The 20,630-nt window shown below is 40.0% G+C and overlaps 1 protein-coding gene across 5 annotated transcripts in view; it reads right to left on the bottom strand.

Annotated features, from left to right (window-relative positions):
- LOC136445450 (uncharacterized) overlaps positions 1-20,630 on the bottom strand; it is a 138,720-nt gene that overhangs the window by 106,119 nt on the left and 11,971 nt on the right. For 4 of the 5 annotated variants that reach the window (XM_066443487.1, XM_066443479.1, XM_066443485.1 and 1 more), the window contains exons 1-2: positions 9,390-9,709; positions 6,584-6,622 (exon numbers count right to left, since the gene is read on the bottom strand). The gene's annotated coding sequence lies outside the window, so the exon portion shown is untranslated. Of the gene's footprint in view, positions 1-6,583; positions 6,623-9,389; positions 9,710-20,630 lie in introns of those variants that run through there. The other variant, XM_066443480.1, reaches the window with a different exon arrangement.

The raw sequence follows: 20,630 nt of genomic DNA, 5'->3' as shown, positions 1-20,630 counted from the left end.
AAGATTGGGTTTTCGTGCATTGCCTTGTATTTTGGATGTCGAAAGCGCTAGCGTTTGGGGACTAGCGTGACACTCAGTGGTAACCTAATATGTCTATATTGAAGTAGTGTTTAAATGAATAATGGCCCGACAAGCTACTTTTGGATAACATGACTAGGCAGACTTAAATCTTACAAGTGATTTTGTCAAGTCATATATATATAAATTTAGCTGGGTGGTAGGGCCAAGAAAAGTCGACCATGGCTATCTCGTTAGTTTGATTTCGTTACGTTCGCCCTAGTTATTTTTTACAAAATCGTGCTCCCTCGGGGTGGGTTCTTAATTGTATTATTGCATGCTGTACCGAAAAAAAAATGGGTTATGTTACGTCACTAAACGTAGCGTGGTTCTATCTATAAACATTAGAAAGACACAGTGCAACTGGTGTAAAAAAAAAAAAATCAGTCATCTACGTATACATCAGGGCTTTACAACCATCCCTAGGCCCTGACAGAGACGGCGGGCGCTACAGACTTTCTGGAACTTACGATCCCCTGCTCACCGAGTCACGTGTACTATCTGCATAACGTGACGGCATAGCATCAGTGGGTTGCTCATTTTTTGGACAAAGTCTGCAGTTGTTTAATCGAAAATTCGGGTACATCCAATTTTTGTGTTGGAAATTACAGTTCAGCTACAGTACGTTATAACATTATCCCTCCTCCAGCCCCCCTCCCCCATCACCGATAAAACAAATATAAAGATGTCTTATTTGACGAGTCAGGTACAGAAAAAGAGGCCAGTGAAGGGGGATTTCTATCCAAGCAGAGATACCATCTCCAATACACCGTTACCTCAGCCTGACTGCCTGCTGTGCACACGGCACGGTAAATGAAGACCAGATATCCTGTGTAGACTTCCGTTCTTTCTGCTCCATTTCGTGCAAGCGCATCAATTATTCAAGCTCTGGCAATCGAGGTGAATTAACCAAACTGTCCCGGCAGGGACTCCTACCGGAACCCGCCTCCTCGTTTTGGTCAAGAAGGTGAAGTTCACTCGAAATGAAATACTGGATCAATGTTCACTTTTGTGCACCCAAAATTCGAGCTGCGCACCTAATTTGTAACTGTGGGTGCACCAGTGCACCTAGATATCTCTGTAGGCTACAGGGTAGAGGTACCATTAGTATACAGAATATTATTGAGATTTAAGAATAAAAAACAACGTAACCTTTGTTGTACTTTGTTTGATATATTACTTGTTCAAGCTTTCATTATAGAATTTCAGATTGATATGGTTACTAAATACGTTTTGCTTACATTTTACATTTTTATGTTGTGCATCCCAAATGCTTTCCGTGCACCTAATTTTAGGTTTGGTGCAACAATGTACCTATTCCCAAATCTGACAAGAAGCCTTAGAAGAACGAAAACGATGACAAGGACATTCATCAAGTGTTAGTGAACTCAATAAACATGGCAGCAGGATGTTTTTGAAAGATAGATTGAAACTGAATGGTAATCTACGAATCACCATATCTATAATTGATATGTTCTACCAGAGATACATATTAAACACACAGTCACCAACGAGTACAGAAACGAAAGGAATTTTACGACAAAGAGGTAGTAAAATGAATACATTGACTGCTTTGAACAATCTTCAAGGAAAAACCCTGAAACAGATCATTGTGCAAAGAACGCAAAGTACATACTACCACAAGCAATTGGGCAATTTACAAGTAGCCTCAATGAAAACACATTGTGTGCAGGAAAAGCCCTTGTGGTTTTGCTATATACTGGAGTAACTTTAAATCAAGCCACAGTTCACACGGAGAAATGCAGAAAGCTGTCAATAGAAAGAAAGAAATTTCTGCTCAGTCTAAGACTGAAATGTGCGCTGCTAAGATAAGCCAGTATTGATGGGGTCGTTGACCTGGGAGTTCCTACTTTCCCCCCAGGGCTCCTTTTAGTTATGCAAATAACGATTCACATGGGGTCCGTTTCACTGCATCATTTCAGGAGCTGAAATATAGTCTTATTTCATGTTTGCTACCCCAGTGTGGCATTGTACTGTTAATATCCAAGCAGAGCAGCTCAATAACATGCGCTTGCATCTCTATTCCGTTACCATATATAATTAACGTTGCATCTCGCTTCTCTGTTTGAAATATATTTTCCCAATCAAACACATAACTAAGTCCCTGGAATCAGTGTTTGAAGGCTTGATACTGAACAGGAGTATTTCCTAAGAGGAGTTAAAGAAGTAATTAGGGCCAATTAGGGCCAAACGACCATCCATCAACAGAGACGAGGGCAGATACAGACTGCCTTTGACCCGTTGCTGACGTCAGACTTCCGCTTAGGTCAAATGACGTAGTCTTAAGGTCAAATCAACATGAGAAGGACTGGAGGACTGGTTTTGCAAAAGCTTGTCGGTAAGCGTTCTCCATTTTTATAGTTATGATATGTTATTTACCGTCACAGATGAACCTGAATAAGAATATTCAACTACATTGTCGACAAAAGAGAATCCCAAATCTATGACACAGTTGTGTGATTCTAACTCATAATTATGGTTCATATTCTTGAACACGTATAAAGTTGTGGAAAATTAAAGTTTAATGCTGCCAACACTCCACTAACTATGACGGATGTTCAAACAACATGTAGCATGTCACGACTCTACTGATGACGTCACGTGAGGTCATGTGACATGTGATAAGGTTAATGTACATTCCATCTACAGGATTATGCGGGGCTGCTAAAAGCTATTCTAGAAATTTACAGTTCCATCCACTGTTTTCATTGCCATCAGAGGAATACGCATTTGACTTGTGCATCTTTAGAAAGGCTATTCACATGGGACAGACGTACAGGCAACGGCAGAATCACAGGTGCTGTTGGGACATGAAGTCAAGAGGACTATTTTGTAAAGAGTGTTCTACAGCAAAAGGGTAGCGTCAACGGTTAGGGTGTTAGGCCAAGAACCCATAGTTTATGGGTTCGAATCCCCTGACGCCATCTATGTTATGTCCTTTGGAAAGGAACTCCACACGGCTTTCTTCACTCCACCCAGGTGTACAAATTAATGGTAAAAGGCGGTGGAAGCCCATACGGCCTCAAAAAGGTTACCTTGCCAATCTTACTGTTCTCTAGCTCTGTATGTGTCACTTCTGAAATAAGTTATAAAACATTGAATGCAGTGCAACATTTTGTAGAAGCAAAATTACAAGAATGGTGTTCTGCAACGAAAATATGGGGATATACGTAACTTCTTTTAGCACATCTTAGAGAATTGAAAGCTGCCAGTTTAAGAGCCCAATCTTGACCTTATATGTACTATTTCTTTGCCAGCAAAGTCCCAGGTTCCTGTGGCAAGATGAGATTGAAACGAAGTAATGAGGGTTCAAAGAACTGCATGAGTGGGGAACCACACACGTCCACTACATGAGTTAGAAATCACACACGTCCCGGTCTTAGTGGGCCACCAACCCATGAGAATGGTTATTTGTTATCTGTTACCTTAGTCGACAGGACGCCATTTTATAGGCATGTTAAGAGACAAAAGTCTACAGTCCAAGTCTGCGCGGATGTTGATGACACCATTGGGCATCGTTAGAGGCCTCTGGGGTACCTTATAAGTACCTAATACCAGGTCGGAAAAGAACAAGAAATAATCATGATTTCAAGTACCAGACTTATTAACCTAGGATATATGTGTATTTTCTAAGAACTGTCGTAGAGATAAACTTGTTACCATCTAGTATTGTATGGGCATTCTCATTAGACAGCTTTAAACAATCCATGCAGTTAACGTAATATGACCTATTTACGTGCGGGAGTAGTTTACGTCCAGATTGGGTCATGTCCACATGTCGCGGTGTATTATGCCAAAGCCTGTTCTCATTAGAAAAAAAGAACGTCATAAGTATGATCCTCAGCCATCTCTCTCTATTATACAAAACATTTAAAAAGGTTTGCGTCCAGCGACATAACAGAATAAGCTCCTGAACCAGTAACAACAAGTTGCACGGAAGCGTCATGCATGACGCATTTCATATATAATTCGACACCGCGTATTCCATCATGTTTTTCTAAGTTATACGATAGCTAGTGTCTTTTAAAAGTAGCTGACGTTAAACCTTTCTTTGATATGCTGACTATCCACGGTGATTCGAGGTTTGAAACTCTTGCCAGTTTTAGGAAGGTTTGATACAACCTAGCGACCCCCGCTCTGATGATACATTTTTGTACGACATAACATAATGGCCATGCGTTTATCACGTGAACGCCACGTGCTGCCGATTTCAGGGAAATTCACAATACAAAAATTGTTTCCTTCCATCGCGTCGGGCAAGCGGACGGACAAGCATAGTGACTTGACTGTCATTTGTCTGTAGACTACTTTCGACAGTTACTGTGTATTTTTTTTCAGTCTATGTTCTTCAAGCATAGCGCTAGAAGGGAAAATACTGAGGTGGACGATAAAGGGTAAGCCTAGCACAATTCTACACCATGTACCCCAGTATAAATATATGCTCGTACGGCGTTAGACAGGCGGAGAAAAACTTACAGACCATGCATTTTCTTGTTAGAAGAGCTGATATTTCTACCCATGGGTTAAACATTTGGCTCTGTCCGCGCGGTTTTAGGATAAATAACGTTTTGAATAAATCGGACGTAAACTGGTCATGTTACGTTAGATATGCAAATGTTAGGTGTGACAGGTCGTGCTGTGCCTGCGAAGCTGGTGTTGTACACTGACAGGCGGTTATACCGTACCGGCTATAAAGATACAGAAGTGGTAAGCAATAGTTATAGGTTCGGCTAAGGTGAAAAACTTTAAGGCCACCTTGTTCCGACAAGTTTTGCCCACCTAAATGCGATACATTTTAGCTACAGAAATCTATGCAGAGATCCGTAATGGTAACTTTAATCTAATGCCCACTGAACTTTCAACCGCCAGACAGAGCAATCAACCTTGAAACTAAGAGTATGACCTTCTCAATTTCTTGTTTGGCCCGTACATTATCTGATGTCTAAAGTAATCAGAGCGTATCTTGTACCCAAACTTTTCTGACCAAAAGCCGACTTGTCTTTGGTACTGCCGAGATTTTTTGTCATAAAATTAAGTTTAATGTTCAAATCTATGCTTAGAGCTATCCCAAGAAGAACCCTTCTTAATGTTAACATTTTATCTTCTGCAGTTTGCCCCCCTCCCTACACACACCTCTGACACAATCCCCCATGGTCCTTTACTAATGCGTATTTTGCAACAAGTAGTCAAGCTTAACATAATCTCGCAAACATACGTCACGACAGTGTTGAATTATCTCTCTCATTAATAAAAAAGGAAGTACAGATTACGTTGTAAGCCGTTTTAATCTTGCCGTGGGTGCGGACGTGTTAACGCCTGTATGCAAGATCATGTTTAAAAAAGTTATGTCCGAAACACTTGGACAAGTTGATTAGCTAATTCTAGCAAAACTAATCCGGTTAATGAGGTACCCACCTGAGGACCGTTGTAAGCCGTTTTAATCTTGCAGTGGGTGCGGACGTGTTAACGCCTGTATGCAAGATCATGTTTAAAACAGTTATGTCCGATAGACTTGGACAAGTTGATTAGCTAATTCTAGCAAAACTAATCCGGTTAATGAGGTTCCGACCTGAGGACCGTTGTAAGCCGTTTTAATCTTGCAGTGGGTGCGGACGTGTTAACGGCTGTTTGCAAGATCATGTTTAAAAAAAAGTTATGTCCAATATACTTGGACAAGTTGATTAGCTAGTTCTAGCAAAATTCATCCGGTTAATGAGGTACCGACCTGAGAACGTTTGTAAGCTAGCCTTGGGACATGGCAGGGCAAGACGAATGAGGATGAGGTCCATCTTGCGATGGGATCTAATCAATAGTCCTTGGAAAACCTCATTTCTACAGTCTGCCCGAAGGAAGATGGCGCTAGACGAACAGATAAGAGAGAAAGGCAGAGGCACGGACGGCAATCGTTCTCCAGACCGTCCGCTGCCGAGGGTAATTGGAATGGCTATTGGTCGATTTCCATAGGGATGAAGCCTATACCAGCGTGAAAAGGACCTTTACAGTCCTTGCTAATAATAGACTAGGGAAATTAGAAGCCATGTGCGTAACGTTACGATCTCCGACAACAACAGACATAGCAAGAGAACTGTAATTTGACTGCTTCTGTTGTATCAGTAATGTAAGGGTAATGAAACCTACCCTTACCGATTTAGTATCAGTGTACGAGGGTTTGTCACTTAAGGTGCTTTTCATGGTCACAAATGTGTCCAGATAAAGAATAAACAATATCAGTTCATGGTATTATTTCATCACAATAGTATCACCACACTTCAAATGTTTACTTATGGTATCGTATATAGTTGTTTGTTAAACCTTTGTTTATTCATGAGAAGCTCAAATCGTCATGCAAGCCGTTTTTCATTGAGGTCATGAGGGAAGAGGTATGGGTCATGTAAAATATAATTAACAGATACAAATTACATCATTTAAGTCCAAATAACTCTATCAACATATCACATAGATATGAATATATCAAGCTGTTGTTTGTGTTGTTGTTTTTGCTTACCTGCTATGTCACCAACTGCGGCATCTTTCAACGTGCGCTCTGCAAGAAACAAGAAAGAATACAGATCGTCAATGTAGCTGCCAAGATACACTGTTTAAAGGAATGTGCCAACTACGATTGTAAGAGATCTTTATATAACAAGATATTTAAAGGAAATTGTGTCTTGAACTCACGGTATATTTAGTAATACATGAGTCGATATGTTTTTATTACATTGATACGCTTGTTGACAATGCAACTTCTGCTTCGGTCAATCTTAAAAATCGTTTTCCATCTTCTTGACAAAGACTAATTCCAGAAAGATGAGTGAAAATGGCATTTATCTCTTCATCAAAAAAACATAATCCCTTGGCTTAACAAAATTTATGAGCTATTTCGTCTCCTATTACATCTTTAATAAATCTTATTCGTGTCAACTTTCAACTCAAGTATGACTGATTCAGGTCAGGATCAGATCTAGAAGCCCCACGAACTTTCGACATTAGAAAATGTCTCAATCATTCATCGCTCTCTTCTGCAAAGCACTGCAAAAGGGTGGGAGTGACATATTATTCAGTGTGTGATACTGAGACAAATGTTGGTGCAATAGCAACAAACTTAGTCAAGGGAAATTTATCTGAGTTGGTAAAATTGATTTAACTAAAAAACGTTTCAACGTAATTTTCGAACTTCCCCCAACCGGGTCGGGGCTTCCAACAACCTTTGACCTATTACTGACGTCACACATGAATCTTATACATGTCAACCTCTAACTCAAGCATGACTGAATCGGGTCAGGATCAGGTCTAGAAGCACCACGAACTTTCGACATTACAAAATGTTTCAATCATTCAATGCTTATCCGTAAAAATTTGCAACAGCAGGGGATTGACATATTGTCCATTGTATTAAATGTATGTAAGTGCAACTATATTCGCAGGAAAATTCCAGTGAGATGGTAAAATGTATTATAAAGAATCAAACTATTCTCCTACATAAAAATGTACTCAACGTAATATTCGAACTTCCCTCAACCGAGACGGGGGGCGACACCGACTTTCAACAACTTTTGACCCATTGCTGACGTCACACGTGAATAAAACTCACGTGTCCTGCCAAGTTAGTTAAAGGCTGAAGAACCAGCCAAGAATCCCGAAGAATACATTTTTGAGTTAGAAGACAGTTTGATTCTTCATACCAAAGCAAGCTTGTAAGTTTCTGAGAGAAAAAAGCACACTAAATCAATCAAATCTGGAAGTTTCCCTAAATATGTGTCTAAATGCAGTTAACCCTCCTATGTTCTAACAACCCATTGGCAAAGAGGAGGATAAGGGATTCCATGGGATGAGTTAGAGGGTGTCATCTGCGTCAGACATCACATGCCGTAGAAAATTGGGTTAGTTTGAAAAATGTCAAGTTTTATGCCGATCGATCTTCCAAATGCCACATTTAGGCTGGTAATGACAGGATCGATACAAGTTGAGATAAGTAGCTTCCACGAACTTTGAATGAAGTTGAAGAAGTTTTGATAATTTAATAAACTTCTTTACATTTCAGTGGCCAACCCCAGATTGACTAATACCACTAATTATTGGAGAGTTAACATCAGCCACTCTGTGAATGAATATGTATGTTTAAAGGGTATTACTCATGAGCATACAATTACTATTGAAAAATGATTAGTCAATCCCTCCCTCATATCTTATTGATAAAATGTATATCACAAACTTTGAACATAAGAAAAAAACTGTGTCAGTATAAAGACAAGAGATCATGTGGAGGAATGTGAAGGTTCCAAAGGACTTAACTGTATTATACAAGACCAAACGCATCGTAAATGGTTCTTTGATTCAAGCTACACACGTTTTGTATACATCTCTGACTACAAAAGAGAGAAATCACAGCCACCGACTTCACAATCATACCGCGTTCCTTGTTATTTGTTACTGCCGTGTTTCTCGAATGTTCCTTTTGAATGTGAAAGTGTCCGAGGTTCTTATGGTCACCTGGGGTCAGTACCCATCTCCTTCTAGGATAATAACGCCGGTACAAAGCCATAAACCTGCCTGACAGGAGAGTGTCCAGAACTACCTCCGACCAAAACATCTAAAGAAGCCGACCTGGCGCCCAGTGACCCCTGAACCCACAGGGGAGACATCTCGTGCGGGTAGGAGAGGGGTGGGTAATGCGTTCACGCACTTAGAGCCTCATATGGCGCAGTCTTTGCAAACATATCTCTCCTGCTACTGCACACGCGAACATGTCATAAGCTTCAAACAGCTTCTGCATTCACAGATACCATCGGATTGTAAATTAAGGTGGATGCATTTCCGCGATGCATACACAGTGTGATGTTCCCGATTTATAAGATGTCAGAACAGATCGAATAGGATATTTCAGCTGCTACACTTAAGGGCGTCACGAGATATGGTATTTTGATGCTTAAACATAATGAGACAACAAGGCAGCTAGCTACATACTTGCATAGGTCGATTATGAACGCAGTGTTTGTGTAACGGTATTTTGCACGGGATGCTCTCATTCGCAATGCACAGATCGATAATATGATAGTCGAACCGTCCATGAAAACAACCTTCCTGACCATACTGAATGTGTTGGACCTCCTAACAGTGGTACAGTATTATACGTGTGAATGGTGTGATAATATGTTTCTAAGAATGGACGAAACGTTGGTATGCTTTCGCAAGAATATTGCAGTATTGCTGTAAGTGGTAAAGAACAACATAAAACACAACTAAATGACGGCTATGACGAGCACAATAGAGTACAGGCATGCTCTACGGATTACAATACCAAACATCTTTACCCCGAGTTCTCAGCTAGAGCAGAAGTAGAAGAGCTGTCCCTCCGTTTCCTCCGCCATTGTAAGAACGCGGAGCCGAATCCGAGAAGGCTTCTTCAGATGGCGCCGCCCTGCCTTGTACCCGGGTGCTTCACCACTACACTAGCGCGCAGCAGGAATATGCGAATAGCATTACGGCCCTGACGTCACGACAGGAGGTGGCATGGCGCCTGCCGCAGCACGAATAAAACGTGACGGTTGTTCCCGAAAGTATGGAGAGGGCGCCAGCTAGCACGCCCCGGTGTGGACAGTGCAGCCGTCAGCATGCCGGTTGGCACGATCTGTAGGGAGACGGAAAGCGGCCCGTCGTGCCGTGGGAATGTAAGACTGATGATGGCTCCGAGAAGGGTTTCGTGACATGACTACATAATCGTTGTGTAAACCTGGGAACGAATAATTACTCATACTAGGTATTCACAGAGACGCTGGCATTTATAAAAAATAATAACTTTTTTCTCTAAATTTAAAAAAGGGCAGGTAAACATCTAACCTCGGAGTGTAAATCAATCCAGGTCATGCCATCCCTGAGGACAAAGTATGGCACTTTAGAATTCAGAATCCATTCATCGTAAATTATATTACGTTCTCTGTGCAAACGAGAAGAGAAGGTATAGGTGAGTGTACATGGCTCTGTAAATGGGTAGTCAGCTCGACTTACGTCCAACAGCACACCATATGTGATTTTGGAATATCCCTACGCAAAATTCCCAGCATGCATCGGGAAGGTCAAAGGTCGCAACCTATTTGAATTCGGTGAGGGAAATTCTTTCTTGGTACTTCAGCTTTCTTTTTTTATGATCTTGTGGAACTGCTCTTATTCTAGTTACACAGTCAATTTACTACTAATAAACCAAACTATGAATATTGAATTTTCGGTACGATGAGATGCGGATAATCTGCACGCCTGTCATTATTTTAATCACTGATGTTTAGAATTTCCCTGGGAATCAACAGATTTCTTTACTGTCCCTAAATTTGTAAAGGGTTTTGCCCAGAGTGCTGAAAACGATTGGCCGGAAAAGGTCAGTCTCAGTCCCGTGATTGGTTTAGAAGTGCATCATAGTAACATGGTTAGGGTTCACACTACTGACTGAATTTGATAATTGTCTTCTTAGCCATCAATTCATTACAGACCGAAATGAACGTAGTGACGCACTTATTGGACAAATTATGATGGTAAACCAAACGTTTTCAGCTACCTAGTACGGTAACACCAGGGCCATATATGCACGGGGATATCGATTGGTTAGTGCCGCAAGAAAGCCTTGGAAGCCTACGATCAGTAGGGGAAGTGGGGAGGGGGGAGCATCCTTGGCATTGTAGACTCAATCTGGGGAAACTGAAATTATAGCTAAGTTCACGTCTTGAAGGCCGGTTCTTTTGTATTGGAAGTGTGAAACTTACAAAGACAGCGCTTGCTAGAGGAAGACTTAGAGACATAGCCTTGTCATGTGTAGAGGGATCTCATACAGGGAGGTTCCCTATCATCGAGGGGATGTTTGCGTTTGCCTTGAAAAGACTGTTTGACGTTTCTCGGGCAGCTGTTTTGTATGTAAAGCAAAACCTAGCTTCTATCATACGTTCCAAAAATTAGATCAATATGCACTGGAAACAGACTAATTTCGTGCTATAGAAAAATAACTACAGTTTAAAAGGATTGTATGGGTTAATGGTGTTTATTTACAATTACTATCAAATAGTGTTTGAATAGAAATGATTCCATGGCTCCCATGTTGGCTCAATTCAGTTTAACTCAAAAATGAATACGCGTTAATGAGGATATTTCGGTCATTGTTGATAGGAGTTTAATATTGTGCTCTTAACATCAGCGCGCTATGCATTGCTGCTACATTTCGGATAGGAGATTCTAACACTCTTTTACAACTTCAAAGTTGTTAAGAACTCAATCCCACCAAAGTACTTTGTCATAAGATGAACAGCAAGCTTCAGTGCGTCAGCAGTTTCATACGCTATCATAATCTAGTAACACCATGAAGAATTAATTTGTTTTAATCAAATGTAATAACTGTTATCTTTGGTTGATATTGTTTTTTTGCCATTCGTATTCGCCATTGATCAGTCACTATTAGTTCTTTTTGTTACTCACGTTCTCATGATTCAGTTGATATGGACTTTTCATATCAATTTGTCAACATAAGTTCTGTTTAATTGCAATATTTTGTTATCTTTGGTTGATACTGATTTTGTTATATTTATTTGCCAATGAGGCTGTTATTACTATTATTTTGGATATTACTTATGCTTGCAAAGTAGTCCATTTCTATTTCCACCTTTACTTATTGTTTTGGATCCGTGGCTTATGTTCATTTTCCTACGCTTTGATTTGCTCTTGTTTGTATTATGTGTCATTCATTTTTTGAAATGCAATAAAAATGAAGAAAAAAAAACACCGTGAAGAAGTGAATATTGTAACAGGTGCAACATGAATATACGCACATTGTGGTAATGTCATAAACGTTATACCCTGTCTCACTCGGATGTTTTTTAAACGAGGTTCCATGTGACGAAGAGTAGATTTGACTTTCCATTACGTGAGGACAATGATACAGGATTTATCTGCACTGCTATTTAGTCAATGACACCCTTATTAGATGAGCGCCATTTCCACAGGTCGCCGAGCCAAATCGATGTTCACGTAATCTTCATCCATTTTGGGCGCTCATCCTGCCAATAAGATTTGTGTCAAGCTTTCAGCGGCATTAGAGCTTGGAAACAAGTAACGAAATTACTTATTCGTTTCCCTTTCTTGGGGCGTTTGGGTAGAATTGTTAGTGACAGGGTGATACCTTTATCTCGTCTGGTGCCATCCAACCGACAATCGACATTTCATCAATTGCCAAGAATACCTTTAGAAGGTTCCACATATACATTTAGTGTATGCACTACACGAAATTATTTGTAAAGTATGCTTAAAGCATGTCTTAACCAAATACCATCTTTACCCATGCATGCTTCAAGGTATTTTTAAAGATTGGATTTTGTGCAGTGATGACAGACGCTTTTCCTGATATGTACATATGTGGATTGTACGTAAGACATAATACAATCTGTTTAAAATATGGTGTGTCAATAATACGGCTTACAGCTGCATAAAACTGGCAAAAGTCTGCAAAAGTCTTGTTTCGTTTCATATGCATCCTTTGTTGGCATTTACAATGTTATAGACATGTGGATTTTGTGTAACACATGATGCAATCTGATTTAAGTATGGTATGTCAATAAGGCAGCTTACGGCTGCATACACCTGTCTGCAAAACTCAAGTTTCGTTTCACATGCATCCTGTATTGGTATTTACAACGTTATTGTAGTCAACCCTACGTATCTGTTGTGCATCTGCTAGACAGGGGTGCGTATTACAGTTCTATAGTAGTTGGAATGGCTACTATCCTGGATTAGGTGGGTGATTCTAGCCTCCTGGTTGGAAAATACATCACATAAAAGTCTCTTATTAGCAGACGAAAAAAGAAATCGAAAAACTCACACCTCCACGAAATAGATGCATTAGTTTGGCTAATTCCTTGATCCCTAGCCGTCACAACTGTTTGTGATCCTCCAGCTGCCCTTCTTCCATTGATTAATCCCAGATATTTCCCCTAAATAAGGGTTCGTTGGTCGCGCCCATTCTATGGTGGTTGGATGACCAGCTGTCCATGGACGATACCACATTACTTTCAAAAAGAGTGTGTCGTCCTGTACTTTTGCAGTACCTGATAATACTGCTAGGGAGCCCAATTCGAAAGGTTTCGTGAGGACATTAATAACTACTCATAACCAAAATCAATATACAGATCATCAAAAGAATCTTGAGTTATAGGTGCGAACACACAAACACAACCAAAAACAGTGCCCCGTCAGAGGAGGTGAGGTAAACTAGAATTGGGCTTTTTAGTTATTCTTTATTGGTATCAAAGAAAGGTCGCGAAAACACATTTTACTGCATGTAGGGGCATTCATCTTGTCTTAGTATGCAGGAAGATGTATAACACTGTAGGACACGTGCATCTCATTATCATAAATTCATTAAGGCTCGGGTCACACAGACCTCCAAATTTCGTTGTATGATAATAAATGAACCTACAACATGTTGGTATCTTTTTTTCTTGTTTCAGGCAATGAAAGTACGCATTGCAACAGCAATACCGAGCCCTGGACGAATATTGGTGTATTGACAAATGCAAATGACTATATTGTAAATAGTTTTTAAAAAACAATGGCGTTAAGGTACATGACACGTTACTGTATGAATGAACATTGTAATCCATTTTTGACTGTGCCATTGGTGGTCTCAAATGGTAAAAACAATAGCATTCAAAGATGGCCTTGGCAAGCCTAAATCCCACATGTATGCAATAATCGGGTTACAGCCAGTCTAACCTATTTCCTGCTACTCGATTGTTAGGAAGCACAGTGCGATAGTTTCCCACCGTGTTGACGTAGTCCGACAACTGCGAGCAATCTCATTTCCTGCTTGTAAGTACTTTGCCTGTATTAGTTTTGAAAGCTTAAGAGAAGGAATTGACTGACGGCCTAAAAGTAATGGAATTATATCGTATTCGTCTTATTGACATGTATCCTACATTAGACTAAGTGAGCTAGGTTTCTCAGTTATTTTTTCACAACGTTTAGATTCCCATCGCGTTTAAAATTTCAACTGAGGCAACACTTGTTTGATTCTATGGATGAAATCTGCATCAATTTCCATCTATTACCAAGAGAAAGAAAATGTGACTATGCAGTAATTCTTATAAAGAAGCTACAAAATGAGCAACTTTATGCCGTAAATCGAAACAAATCGGAATATGGATACTAATATTTTCGTAGAATGCCTCTATTCATCTCAGAATTGTCTTGTCACGTGTATCATCAGTACAACTAAAACATGTTGTTGATGAGTTATGAGCAAAGTCTTCCAAAGATAAAGAAGAAGTTGTGAAACAAACATATAGAATCAACTGTTCTAAAGATTTCATAATGAAGGCAACTTTTTTTTTGCAAAACTTCTTTTCTCTCACACTCGGTTTTGGGTACTCAGAGGATGTCATAAAACAGTGTGACTTTACACACATGCAAATTAAGTGCTCTCGCATTAGATTTGGAGTCTGCAGAGGATGTCATCCATGAAATGTACTTGCTGTGGCCTAAGTAACATTTGAAAACTTCGCCCTACCTCGCCAAGATAATCCGTCCATCAATCATTCACCGCGTTCACAGGTGGGCACTTGTCCTTCCCACTTTCAGGGATTACGCGCCCTGAAACCCTCCCCACTATCAGTAATTTCACGCCGCTGATTCTTCCGCCCATGTAAAAATCCACCCTTTCTGCCTGACGAAATCAGTTAAATCCGGCTCTTACCGCTACAGTTGGTTTTACTTCAGCTGGGTGTGAAAACGGTACCCGGTAAATTTTTAAAGGTAATTCGACTCACCGCGCAGTAAGTCTTGGGTCTTACGTGACGCGTTATGTTTCTCGGAGGGAACTATTGGTGATCACGGAATGGAGGCAGTACATAAAGTATTGCTGCCGCTGCAATACCCCTTTGCATCGTCTTGTTGGCGTAACGCGTATGGTTAAAGTGTTTGGCCTAGAACCCAGAGGTCTGTCTTCGAACACAGAGTCAGAGGTCCTGGGTTCAAATCCTGTCATGCCATCGATGTTGTGCCCTTCGACACTTTATACGATGTTCCTCACTCCACCCAGGTGTAGAAATCGGCACCTGACTCCGCAATTCGGTTGGGGAGTTTAAATGCGATATTAGGAGACCCTTCCAATATCGTAAGCTAGACACAGTGAATAATTACCCACTGCCCATGCGGCCTCGAAAAAGGCCGTAGGGAAAACTTTACCTTTAACTTTTAGCAAACCCCTTCAAAAGTTATTTTCTTAAGAAAAGTGCCGACACATTATATAAAGGGATTACCCTGTGGCTCAACTTGTAGCAGCCTCACAGTTAACATCCTAGTTCCAATTTGTTGGTAACTGAAATCCTGCGTAGGGCATTTTGGAGCTGCACCCGTTTTTCGGAAGGGACGTAAAATGTGTGTGTTCCTGGAGGTCACGTTAAAGTCTAGCAACCCCTCCCGGTAAAAATATACCCTCCTGCAGACGCAGTAAGGAAACTTGCTGACCTGTGTGCCACTAGGCGCTACAGGGTGCACAACAACGACCAAGTCCACAAAACACTTAGGGTTACGGTGATCCTACCTTGCTCCCCCGAAGTTGCGCCACGATTAAATATGCGTCCGCAGAGAAGATGAAAGCTTGCGGCGACAACCCTGTTAGCTGTGAAAACTTCTCAAAGAACCCCCTACGGCCATTGACGCATATTCCTGCTTACCTTGAACCCTGGCTTATTTGTTGCTGTGAGAAATAGCACACTCTATGTCGCTAAGCACGGATTTCCCTTAGGCTTTCCGGTTTAGATAAAGTTCCTAAAGGAGGGGGATTTAACATCCTAGGGAAAAACATACAGGTTCTTATACTAGCTACAGAACTGATATTAGCTGTCAACAGGCTGCAACAAGCTCTGGTATCCATCCTGCACGAAAATTTCATTCATGATACTTATATGTATAGCTTCTGACAGTGCAGAAGGATGAGCTATTTGTGTGTTATGAGTGCGCTAAGGTCTAAAAGGACGCTGGTATTTCTTCTTCATCTTTGTTACCCCCAGATGACCCCGTGAGGGATGCTGATATTTAGGATACATATATTGGTCAATGTTTCCACTTCCGCCATAATATCATTTTGTTAATCAACGTTTTCATTCATCGTATTTTTTTACCCCATCCGCTTCCTGATGTCTAATGGTCACTTGAGAAAGAGTCGTATATGAGTATTCTGTAAAATGTCATCATAACCAGGCTTTCAGCACCCGGGAGAGCACCATATGTTATAAATAGTAGTTACCTACAAAAAAACGTCTTCATTGGTCTTGAAATATATGAAAGATTATAAATCCAAATTGCTGTCTAAACATCACATTCCTTAGCCGCAGCGATAATAGTATTGTTCACAGCAACACGTATAAAGTGACCTAAGGATAAATGTGGCTTGGTAAATGTTTCCTAACTTTATTGCAACCATTCGGAAAACGTATTATTACGTATTTCTCGTAGTATTAAAGCGTAAACTGGACAGTTAAATTCTATTTTGTTTTGTCACTATTTGAATGTTGGTATGTTTCTGTGAATGTCCGTAAAATTGGCTCCGAAAGGGTTAAACTCAATTGCGAAGACTCGAAAAATACATAACAAGTCTTCACAGCCTGTGTCAGATACGAAGGAAATTGAGACGGATGGCAGGGGGAAACTAGAGCATGGTAATGAGCGTTATTACTTTTTTCCTTGATTACCCTTCACGGAAGTTAGCACCACTGCATGTTCAGCACCAAGGACAGACCCAATGGATTAAAGCCTTCCGCAAGTTTCCAAACGGAAGTCGATACGGAGTCCTTGGTCGACCTTGGACGTCTTCGATTTGTCGTAGAAAGGCTCAGGTGTGGTCCCAGAAGATTTTGGTAAATATCGATTGAGCGCTGAGCTTCAATCATAAATGTCCGGCTTAATTTTGTCACCGTGTGGCAGTCTGACTGGACTTTGCAGTTCGCTGACCGTTGGATTGACTATTCTTCAATAGCCATAGTATTTCACTGCCAAACCGTTAGAGTTAAGACTCATTATTATATAGCCAGGCGACGTCAACCAATGAGAAGGCTCAATTTCCAATGGTTATTTACATTTACTGACGTTGTACTAACCGCTTATTCCAAGTTCTCATTGGTTCAATTTGTTTTTACATTACCATTGCATAAGTGGGTTCTGTTTTTTTTGTTTTTTTTAGTTCTAAGGAATTTTCTGACATACAAGTCATATAGGTACAGTGATAAATGAGCTTCGTAGTGATGAAAAGCAAATACAATCGAAATTTCTCCCATATGTATTTTTTTCATTCGGTGTGTATTGCAAATAACCAGCCCTGCAAATAAAGCAAACGATGCTTTGATTCAGAATTCTGTATAATAGATATCTAATAACTATAGCCCTCTCGTTGAACACTGATATTTCATCTTAATCATATAAGAGTCTTAGACAGATAATACGTCTAGACAAAATAACGATAGTAGTCTGCTCATTGTCAATCGGAAATTACGGTAGTACGGTTATTGCAAGGGATATCAGAACCAGACAGATAAAAATATTCAAGTAATGCCTGTAGGCTAGAATGTTCGCATCATGTTCCGAGCACGTGAATGCATTCAGATTTAGGCTGGTTACTGTTAAGAGACAAACTAAATGTTAGTAATTACCCCAGAAAAACATGCCTAATCTAGCATTTTTTTAGGTTTAACGCTAGCAAGGGACAAACGTTGTCCTATCTGACATCTGAGTGATGAAATTCTAAATGAATTAACATGTTGGCGTTTCACAGCTTCAAATGTGCAGTAAATATAATACTTCTTTGTTCCATTTATTTCTTACATGTCATTCTGCAACCAATTGTGCTTAAAATAGCAGTGCCCTGATACATGCAATTTTTGCATGGCAGAACTGTATTTGCTGTATAGATACTATATTTCGTCCAACATCCACAGGAAAGGTTAAAGAATGCCTACATACCGACCATAATATTTTCAGGACCGTTATATGTAAGATAATCTGAAACATAAATTTGTCCTAGGCCTAAGGCCATGTTCATTCAATTGTATGGGTAACATCCTTTGGTAACCCCAAAAGCGATGCGAGCGTGCGAAAAAGAAGGACGGTATGCCAAAACTATTGATTTTTTAAACTTTGGACTGGACTTTGGCATTTTACGCGTATACGACATTAGTTTCCGTTTTTCAATATCTCTTTTTTTTCAATTTACAGCTTATATTTGCTCATTTTCTAGCCGCATGCTAAATTTACAGAACTCTACCTTTCTTTTTAAATGAACGAAAGTTTATGCGCGCGCGGATGTCATCCATATAACAGTCTCAACATGGCCTAAGCCACAACACTGCCCTGGTTAGTCTCAAGTCTTCAGTAGCCTTTGTCCAGAGGGCTTATCTACGGATTACGATCATGACTCATAATGAACTGAAGTTTCACAGTTACTTATCGACGAAATGAAACACCTAGCCCACTAATGACAATCTCAATCCCATTTAAATCCTCACCCTTGCGGCCATCCGATGGGTAAAAGAAGGTTATTTGTCATGCTTCAATTATCTCGCCAATATTAACTACTACAAAGAGGAAGTAAGGTAGGCTTGAAACTTGCAAAGGTTATAGTTGCTATTTTTACAAAAATACGCCATGCGCTGTCTTCGTCAGCGGATGTTTTCTGAAACGTCTGTTTTAAATTGTATCCAGTTGCTTGAGTAACTATTTTTGGTGCATCTTATTACCTGGATGTCTAGCCTTAATTAACGTACCATGACAAAAGACCTATTCTATATGGTAAGTATCATTTGACAGAGACAGCGGTTATAGGTGTATCAGGACTGTATGGTTGTTGCACACACCTCCGTTACAACATCGACTGCCTAATTTAAAGAAGATTACAAAGAATATTGTAATGGCTTTCAATAGCGTTGATGACGAACACTACCAACAAGGGACTATCAATAATCTATTTTTAAGTCCTTTGTAATTGGAAACTAGCGAGAGCTAATAACCTTAAGTCAACATTTGCACAGATACCCTTATGCACGCCTGGGGCTAATGTTACTCTCTCTTTGAGTGGTCTTTCGACATACACTTAGATTTACATCTTTGACACAGATTTCCAAGGAACCACTATATAACGGTACACACTGCATACTAGTTTTGCTGTGAAACGAATCAAGTGTCTTATTTGGGAATTTAATTTTACCACTAATAACACATGTACATGGACATTAATTTTCCCATGCGAGCAGTATATAGCGACATATGAGCGATGATGCATTTCATCATGAGCTTTATTGAGCTTTTTTCATTCTATTAGTTTTACATTTGTTGTCTGATTTCACTTCATTCATGATCCTTTTTTTTTATCGACAATTATGTATCCAGTGTGAGTTTTAGTCATTTTTTAATTTTTCTTTTATTTGTTATGCCAATATTCTAGGACCCGGTCTCATAGAGAAACTACATTGTTTTTGTTGTCGGCTCCTCTCAGGTTTGTTTTTGTTTTAATCTGAAAAGCCGAATAAACGAAAAAGGACAAACAACATCCATCCTACAGACGTTTCAAACACTGTTACCTGACTAGCAAGCTCATTCATGATCATGTGAACATCACTACAAGCTGCCGATCAAATATGTTATATATTGTGGTGTGTTTAGTATGCAAACTGAATTGAATTTAAGACAACTAACAGGTTTATAAAGAGTTCATAGTACTTTAAGCCTGCAAATTTCATGTATATGTAGAAAAGAACGCTTAATGAATAAAAGGTAACCTAGACGCTTGTACTTTTTCATTATAATTCTGAAGATACAGTCGACATCAATTGCGTGCTCAGGGGGAGCCACAAGTAGCACCCATAACTATCCCCAACTATAAGTCCGGCGGTATTTCTTACGATTTTAAACACCAGTAAACAGGTTTTCTTTACGATATTGCCCTTCTGTAACCCGAGAAGAGATTATTTAAGACGAATGACTGCCCCTAAGGGTTTGGCGTGCGGATTTGTTTGCCCGACACGTGTCTCATAGTGCGGCGTGTATGGCTGCCATGTAAATAACATGAAAGGGAAGGATATAGGTTGGACTTGTTTTTGCCTTTCTGTTCTCAATAAGATATCATACTGCAGAATACACCGAGCCGATGCCACTGTGTCATTTGTTCTGCTGAAGTGTGTACACTGACATACCGCGCCTGTCCTGCTAAACTTCCTCGTTTGAACATTCGTCAGGATTTCTTGGCTTGCGTACCCTAACGATTTCGCTACATACAAACATAGCATATATGTATATACACAAATTTACGAGAATGCAACCTTAACACTGCGCGAAAAAAAAGTGTGATTTACTAATGATGGTAGATGTCTAGTAAATCTGGTATGTTTTATTTGTGTTCTTTTTTTTTCTTCAAAAACAAACATTACCAGACTTGCGTACATTTACTATCAAATGGTAAATCCCACTTTTTGTACAGTGCTTTGCGTAGAGAGCCAGCCAAAGGTTAGACCATATTTTAGATATTCTATTCAATC

This window comes from Branchiostoma lanceolatum, chromosome 11, assembly GCF_035083965.1.
Source record: "Branchiostoma lanceolatum isolate klBraLanc5 chromosome 11, klBraLanc5.hap2, whole genome shotgun sequence".
In the NCBI taxonomy this organism is placed as follows: Eukaryota; Metazoa; Chordata; class Leptocardii; order Amphioxiformes; family Branchiostomatidae; genus Branchiostoma; species Branchiostoma lanceolatum.
The sequence above is the reverse complement of the archived record's forward strand: the minus strand, read 5'-3'. Positions and strand labels throughout refer to the sequence as shown.